Source organism: Giraffa tippelskirchi, chromosome 1 (genome assembly GCF_054371585.1).
Source record: "Giraffa tippelskirchi isolate mGirTip1 chromosome 1, T2T-mGirTip1v1.2.pri, whole genome shotgun sequence".
In the NCBI taxonomy this organism is placed as follows: domain Eukaryota; kingdom Metazoa; phylum Chordata; class Mammalia; order Artiodactyla; family Giraffidae; genus Giraffa; species Giraffa tippelskirchi.
The window spans coordinates 144,232,087-144,241,160 of NC_137275.1; positions in this window are offsets into that span (position 1 = coordinate 144,232,087).

The window sequence follows — 9,074 nt, forward strand, 5'->3', positions numbered from 1 at the left end:
TTGACACTCCACCAAAACTTGACAAGTGGTAGTTTCCTAAAAGTTAATTGAAATGTAGAATCTGAAACTAATCCATAACCTTTTTTTTATGCTGTCACACAAAAATTTATTGGTTCTCTTTGTACTTTGAATGGATCTTTTAACCAGGCAGGATTTTGTAACATCAGGTATTAGTTATTTGGAAAATATTGGTTCACTGAGTCAACCACAGATGTGTTTCCTTGTAAAACATCAAATCATAATATAAACGAAATATGTAATAACATAATAAAATATCACAAACATAAGACATTACAAAATTCATAAACAACACTGTTGATGTCATCAGAAGAGAACACAAGTATCAGGAAACCATAAAGCTCATGGTGACAAGTTTACCAAAATTTGCAGTTTTGTTTGAAAGTTCTGCTTTCATCACTGGCAACGAATAGTATCAGCTGTTTTCTTTAAAGCTATAGGTTTACTTAGGTCATTTTCTAGAAAACATCAGCCAAATACCCAGCTCGAAATAGTCTCAGTTTTTATATGTCATTCTTTCAAGTAAAAAATGGCTTTCCATGGAAAAAGTAATTCAGCAACTGAAGCACATAAGTGCTTTTCTTCAATATGTTCATAGAAGTAAATCATTGTATCTCAATGTGCAGAAGTGCTTTGAGTCTACGTGCCATTTTGTCACAGAATTTTTAAATGTGGGCTGAAGGGTCAAGTTTAATAAAAAGTAATCTTATTGCTTCATCAAGCATCACCTTAAGTGCAACAAGCATTTGTTTTTACTTTCGGTGTGTAAAGAATACAGTAATTCCTGGCACAGTTTGGTGCAATCACTGTGATTTGTGCCAAGATGCAAGCAGCTTTTTTCAATTGTTTATAATTTTGGGGGGTATTATTTGCTTTCATATCTTATGATCATATTGTTCTAAGTATTTCAAAGGTCGTTTCTGTATATTGAGATGTAACCTACATTTTGTCATTGTTGTCTTGTCACAAAGTCATGTTCGACTCTTTCGCCACCCCATGGACTGTAGCCCGCCAGGCTCCCCTCCTAGAAATCCATGAGATTTCTAGGCAAGAATATAGGAGCGGGTTGCCATTTCCTTCTCCAGGGGATCTTCCCAACCCAGGGATCTAACTCACATCTCCTGCATTGGCTGGAAGATTCTTTACAGCAGAGCCACCAGGGAAGCCCTATGTGAGCAGTTTTATCCACCATTATTTTGTAACATCAACACAAGGTCAATGTGGTTTTTCCAAAATTAATCAACAGATTTTTTAGAAAATGTATGGAATATTATTTCAGCACTACTCATGCTTGTTATCAGGCATTCAAATAATGGATAATCTCCTTTAATGATTCATTGGTGCTGATATTGGACAAATATTAATACAAGTAAAATCGTTGTTTGTAGATTCTCCCATTTGTGAGGCAAAAGTACAATTGTACAGAAAAGAGGGCAACTCAGTCTTCATGTTTCCAGCTAAACCTTTAATTCAAGGAGTTACTGTAGTATTGGAATGTGACGGTGCTTGAATTCTTTTTACTGACTTTTCATATAGCAGGTATTTAGCAATTCAACTATAGAAGGCTTTATTGTCTCAGCTACTGTATATGCTTTCCCAGCCAATGCAATTTGATGGTTTAACCTGTAAGATGCCTCTGGGGCATCTTCATTTCGAGTTCAAAGGATGTAAGCAATAATTTTTGGCTTTTAAGTCTTCACTACATCTATACTTAAAATATTTTTAAGTCCTTTAACTTCAAACTCTGAATCTGCTTCTTAATAAACTTTTGTTGAATTTTCTTTTGTATATTGAGCTTATTTCAGCCAAAGAATTAGTCATGTGGATCTGTTCCTGAACACACGTTTTTTTTTTTTGTTACTAGATGGAGAGTTTCTATCCATAAATAAATGTTGAATAAATACTATAATAATGTTGATTTGAAAGGGTTCCTTTTCACACATTAGGTATCTGCTAATGGGTACACACTGTGGGGCTTTCCAAGTGGCTCAGTGGTAAAAAATCTGCCTGCCAATTCAGGAGACTCAGGAGAGGTAGGTTTGGTCCCTTGGTTGGGAAGATCCCCTGGAGGAGGAAAATGGCAACCCACTTCAGTATTCTTGCCTGGAAATCCCTTGGACAGAGAAGCCTGGTGGCCTATGGTCCATGGGGTCACAACGACTTGGACAACTGAGTGACTGAGCCTGTAATGTGTATATACTACAGGTCATCTCAAAAATCGGGAATGATGAAGTGCCCCTGCATTAGAGTTTGGGTTGAGATGTATTTTTTTCTAGTTAGTGATAATGTGTTTTCCCATTTTACCCTGGGCCCCAAGTCCAGTATTGTAGGTGTTCATTCAGAGTGTGAGGGACAGCTTCTGTCTCCAGGACAGAGCAAATTTCGCTATTTCATATGCTGACCACCTCTCCCTAACTGAATGACCCTGTCATGGGACTACAATGCAGCACACACTTACTGCCCAGTATGATGCTGTCAGCCTAAAGATGAGGTTTTAATTGTATTAATAGCAGCATGAACAGTTCTCACTGAAGGGAATTCTGAAGCCATCTGGACCATGGATACATAGAATTGAAGAGACCTTAAGTGACTTGCCTGAGTTCACCTGCTAATCCACAGTAGGACTGACTGAGCCAACAGTGAATGCTTTGATATAGAGTGGAGCTGAATTAGGAGCAAATTTACATGCAACTTTAGGGACAACTCCCTGCCATAAGAAGGAACTACATCATCTAGCTTAGTTGTCACAACAACTAAAGAATCATGTTCTGTATTAGATAATGGGGGCTCCACACTGAAAGGAGTAGGAGTAAATCCTCTTGCCAAGCCCCAGAGAGGTTTCTACTCTCCATCACAGCTGGACTGGATGGTGCTGGGAAAGGATAACAGACAAGCTAACCCACTCTTTTTGTTTGTTTGTTTATCCCTTTAGGTCAGTGCTTCTTCAGCTTTAGTGTGAATAAGCATCATTATTCAGGGATATATGTAATTAATGTGAGATTTAAAGATATACAAGCCAATTTGGCTAAAAAGCAATATTTGCCAATCTTGAAACCTAGCTCTGGGTAAATGGGAATCCACTTCATGTTGGTGCATTAGAGATTCAAAACGCATTCTAATTGTTTTCCAAATTAAAATTTTTGAGTATAAATTTCAAAAAGTAAAATTGGAAGAAGCATTTTGGGGAAACCCTGAAAACTACTGCTTTCCATGCTCGTACCTTCTAAATCCATTCCTGGTCTCAATGCCAGTTACCAAGGGATTCTATATATTACATACATTTCTACCCTTCCCTCCCACTTCTTTTTCTATAATCCAGTAATACATCCCACTTGCTTTTCTCCCCTCTTCTTCTCTGTCCCCAAACAGTCTTTTTTTTGGAGCATTCAAATCCCAGAGGAGAACTGTGAACGCTGACTCCCCCCAAATCCAAGCCAACTTTTACAGTGTCTTACACACAGGCAATGCCTCCCCATCCTTCCTCTGCCCCCAACCCACCCTGTCCCGTCTGGTCCGACTATCACAATGTTTTCCCACCTGGCAAACAGCCTCACTGAATTCTGGGTGGCAGGCATTGACCAGACTTCAATACAAATGCTCCTGTCGAAAATGGCACCAACTTAGGTGAAGAACAAAGACTCTCCGGCTTCAAAGCGGAAACTCGGTCCTGCACAGAAGGGGTTTCACACAACCCCGGTTAACAACAACAACCACCTCAGGGGAAGAAAAGACCCGGACTACAAAGAAATGCCAAGCAAGCAGCCATCGGTGCTCCCTTTCTTTTTCTGGTGTGTTTAGCACAAAACCTGATCAGGAGAGCAGTTCTTTGATAATTGCGTGGACCATGACTGCCACTAGTAGCACTTCTTATGCCTCATATATCCCAGCAATTCATGGAGAGTTGAATGTTCTGTGCTCACTCGGGCTTAGAGATGTGCAGTGCACTCACACACACCCATGCACATGCACCGTGGAATGGAATTGGTTTGTTAGCCAAGGATTCTGGCAACTTCTCAAAGATTACAGGTCAGTTCATGTTTTTCCTTTCCTTTCCTTTAATTTTTTGTGTGTGATTCTCTCTTTTTCTCCTCATTCTAGTTAACTGCTGAAGTATGGCCGTCCAGCACTGGCAAATGCATACTTGCTGTAATTGCCCTGTTTTTGAGGAAAAGAAGTTGAGAATAGTGGGAAAGTAGAGGCTGATGACATAGGGAGAAACAAAGAATGAAGTTTTAAAATAACAAGTCATTTTTAACCGTTACCTTTCCCCTCCCTATAAACCCAAAGAAGAAAACGAAAAGGACAGCTTGGTCTGGCTCTAACTCAGAAGAAAAAGGGTGGGGGGGAATCAGTCTTTTATGGAATGTGGCAGGCAATTAGTAAATAAATAAATAAGACAAAATATTCTTAGGTTTTCATTCTTTTCCTGTTGCAGCGTTTTTTCCAGCTTCTAACACGATGCCTCCCTTTTCACCCCTCAATCCCTCACTTCCATTTTTCCCTAAACCATCAGGCCCTTTCTCCCCCCCCCCCCCCCACCTCTCCGACGTGGTCTCTGTTATCAGCAAGGTGGACAAGAGCCAGGCTTAACAGTGGTTCTTTGCCATGTCACTAGCTACACCAGTTGTTGATGAAAATCTGGCACTGAGAGATGAGGCCATCTGTGGTGAAGTTTAAACCTATTTACCTCTCTGGCAAGCTGGTTGAAGCCTCTCTTTCTCTGTATTCAGTGAGGCTGAAGATGACAAATGCAGTGGGATTAAAGCCATGGGATGAAGTTTGGGCCCAACAAAACCCTTCCCCAAAGACAGCTCCTGAGAGCTGTTAGCTGTAAGGATAAGCAAATCCCCCATGTCTGGCGTGTGCAGCCAAGGGGCAGCCCAGCCCTGGGTTCTGCTTTCTGTGCACTTGAAGGAACAAGACAACTGGCTGAGTTACAGGCTGGACTCTGGGTCTTGAGAGATGCGAGTACTCTGTTGAATGATCTTGGAATGATCCTGGGCTGTATTTTTTGGTTTGCAGGGCCAATCCCTGTTTCAGAGAACTGTTCCCAGATATAGTTAATGAGCAACAGAAGAAAACCCTTTGCCTTTAAAAGGGGACTCCACAGCCTGACCAATTACCTGAACCCCATGACATTTGAGTCCAAAAGACTTTGGTTGTTTCCCAAAGTCCAATCAACCCATAAAGCTACCAGCAAAACTATTCAGACAAGCATGAAGTAAGCTCTGAAGTCAATGCCAAAAGCTGTGGACAATGGCAGGATCCCTGGGCAGAGGCCAATTTACCATGAAGCTAATAAAGCTTAAGCTTCTGGGCCCCTTTTGAGGCCCTGAGAGGGATCCTAGCAATGTGTTCACATATTTGTAGCAAAAATAAGGTATTTTTAAGTCCAATGAGTTGACTGCTGCTTCTGTTTCGACTTCTGTATTTCCCCCATTTTGGGGAGCTGGAGTGATACAAAGCAGTTGAGTTGGAGATTCATTCAGTTTGGGCTTTAGTGAGTTAGATTTATGAGGATCAAAGTCACTTCTTCGTATGGTTACTTTATCGCTGTCCATCTTAGTATAAGAGTGGCTTCCAGGTACATGCCTTCAGACTGGCAATGTGACACAAAGAGGTAGGGCACAGGGAGAAGATAACTCTCCATATGAAAATGTCCCCTGGTACTTGGCACTGAAAATATGTACTTAATGACGGAGGAGAAACTGGGTTTGAAATGTATGGAATCAGAAGTTAGTCTGTTAAATGGGGATAAAATATATTGCCAAGTTATTATGAAGATTAAACAAAATGAGGTGTGTGGCAGTGTTAACCAGCATCTGGTATAAATGGCAGGGAAATAAAGGTACTTTTCTTCTTTTCTTTCCTTTTAAACACAGGCTTTTTAAAGGTTACTTATTTATTATTTTGGCTGTGCTGGTCTCAGCTGCTGGGCAGGCTTTTCTTTAGTTACAGCAAGTAGGGCCTACTCTTCGTTGTGATGTGTGGGCTTCCCACTGTGGTGGCTTTTGTTGTTGCAGAGCACAGGCTCCAGGCACTCTGGCTTCAGTAGTTGCAGCTCAAGAGCTCAGTTGTTATGGCCTTTGAGCTTAGTTGCCCCAAGGCATATGGGATCTTACCGAGTCAGGGATCGAACCCATGTCTCCTACCTTGGCAGGCAGATTCTCTACCACTGAGCCACCAGGGAAGCCCTAGCTCTTTTCTTTCTTACTTGAAGCATTTCAGTATCTTCACCATAAAAACTGGATATCAGAAAGCTTGGGAGATTGTGATAGTCTTTGAAACATTTTATTTTTTTTAAATGTCTGATGTTACTTTCCGCTCCCCCTTTTTTTGGCCTGTTTACTGTCAGAGTGGATTGTTGGAGAAAATATTGAGGAGAATGGTTATTTAGATTCTAGATAATTAGAAGTACTCTCACACTAAATAATTAAAATTTTAAAGCCTCTTCAAGATGCTTCATAGTAACATTAATAGTAAGAATCAAGACCTCCCAAATGCCACTGGGAAGTAGCAAAGTCCATCTGAAACTACCAAGCAGCTCTCCGCTTTATTGATTGCTAGATTCTCTAAGGATAGGAGGAATATTTTGAGGCTTAATAACATGGTGGCTGTTCTGTGACATAGGTGCTCAACAGTGACTATTACACCTCTCTGTTCTTTTGATTGGTTCAAGGTACATGGCCTCTATCCAGTCTGAGTTTTAAAGATCAAACTGAAATGGACCACTTATTCTCCATTTGGTATCATTTCTAAAGTAATGGCTGAAATCATCTCTAACTGGAGAGAGAAAATAAAATGACACCTGAAACATTCTTGTCACTTAATAAGCAATTGGCTCACTAGAAATGAGCTTTTTTTTTCTGCAGGGGAAAAAAAAAAGGCCTTGTGTCCCTGTCTCCTGCCTAGGCTATCTTCTGTCTCACTCCTCTCTGCTTTCTTTTCCCTGCACCCTCCAAAAGAAAAGAGGTGCCTCATTGTACTGCAAGCAAGTTTCTCCACATCAGAGAACCAGCTCTCCATCTCTTTTAGCCCCGGCATCACCTTGGTGAAACTTCAAGAATGTGCCCAGACACAAAAGAGAATTTGCTTCTCCTTCTGGGAAACTGCTCTCTCAGGGCCCCATTAGGTTTGTCAGGGCCAGCTGAAAGTTCAGCAATCTTAACTGTGCTTCAGGAGGTCAGACCCAGCTGAGGTCCCAGATCCTAGGTGTCAGCACCTCGGGGTGAAGGGTGAGAGAGAGGGAGAGACTCAAGGGAACCCCCGTGTGTCCCCCAAAGTACCTCTCTCCAGCACCCAGCCACCAGGAGTGTAGGAAATAATTCCTCCTTTGTCTGCCAGCTGGCTTTCAAAGTGATTGGGATGAGTCTGCGGGACCTGTCTGGGAAGCTTGTTAAACTGCATGGAGTAAGTCAGGGAGAGAGAGGGGTGGGGAAAAGATTAAAGGGAGAATACAATCTGCGTGAGGCAGTGGCCCTGACTCTAAAGAAGCAGACAGTCTAAGGGAAGGAAGAGCTCCCCTTCAAAACCAGAGAGGACATGCAATGCAAATGACCCCGCGTGCAGCTGCCTCTGGCAGGCAGCCACCCGCCTCCCAGAGAATAAAGTCAGAGCAACAATTCCCTCCTGAACCCTGAAGCTTAGTGACTTCAAACAAGAAAAAAGAAAAGTGACATTTTTTTTCCTTTCCCGAGTGAACTCATCCATTCCCCAAACTGTGCTGATGACCTCATCACCTGCAGCTGTGCACACCAAGCTCTTCCCCTCACCTCAGCTCCCAGGGATCACATCTGGTATGGAGGCTTGGTATCTGGGGCTGACACATCTGGAGGGAACTGCCTTTGAAAGTGGATCACTTTGTAACTCCTTTCACTCTTGTTGATGCAGCCAAGTGGCAGGAAAGTCCTCAGTGAACTTGTGCCTTTGGAGATGGCCCTCTGGAAAGCATTTGTAGGGAAAGTCAGGGAGGTCATGGTGACTGTTTCTGGTACCTTTTCATTTTCCACCTTTTACGCATGTGGGCAAGTGTGCAGACCTGATCTTAGAAATGATATTCGTCTCTTTGGTTCAGTTCTACTTTGGTTCATTCTGGAGTCTGGCAAGACTCTGATTGATGAAAGTTATTTAGGTGTTAACTGATATAGATAATGACCCCAATCAACAGAATTAAACTGACTTTAGAAGCAATCACAGTAGATATGGCCCCCAAACTATCTGTATCCTGGGGAAAACATACAAACAAGAACGGGCCTGTTTTCTACTGTGAGAATACAAATTGATCCAACTAACCTTTAGGAAAACAATTTGGCATTCCTCTCTATATCAAGGACCTTAAAAATGCTCATATGCTTTGATCCAGAAGAACCATTTCTGGGAATCCCTCTTACAGATATTACAAAAACTCATTAAACTATAGTAAAAGATCTTCAGTATAGCATTATATATTACAAAAAAACCAAAACACCAAAAGACCCCTCCCCCCACAAAACACAAAGAATCTAATTAAATGTCCAACTTTAGAAGAATAACTATGGTATATCTGTACCATGGAATATTACACAGTTATCAAAATGATGCAATATTGCTTTCATTGCAATGACTTGGACATGCAAGTCTGGAAAATGGCAGAATACAATGCATGATTTCAAGTTATATATACACAAATTCCAACAGAGTTATCTTTAGGAGGGATCAGATTACTGACATTTATTTTTTTATGCATTTCTATGCTTCTAACTTTTCTATAGCAGCTATGCCTTACTTTTATAATTAGGAGAAAGAAGTTATTTAAAAGGTGGGTGTATCAAATCTTTGATAGCTCAATGCCCCTGGCAAGATGTAATGAATTATTAGTCTAATTACTATTATACCTAACACTTAAAACACAGGTATTAGGCAGTTAACATACACAAGTGGTCCAGGAATGGTATAAGAAAATGTCAAACTATAGAGGAGATTATCTCCAGTTTCAGCTGATTGTTATCATGTGGAGATACAGATAGCTCAGAGTTGCTGATTTTTCTAGAGAAATTCTAAGGCAATGCTTGAAGTGA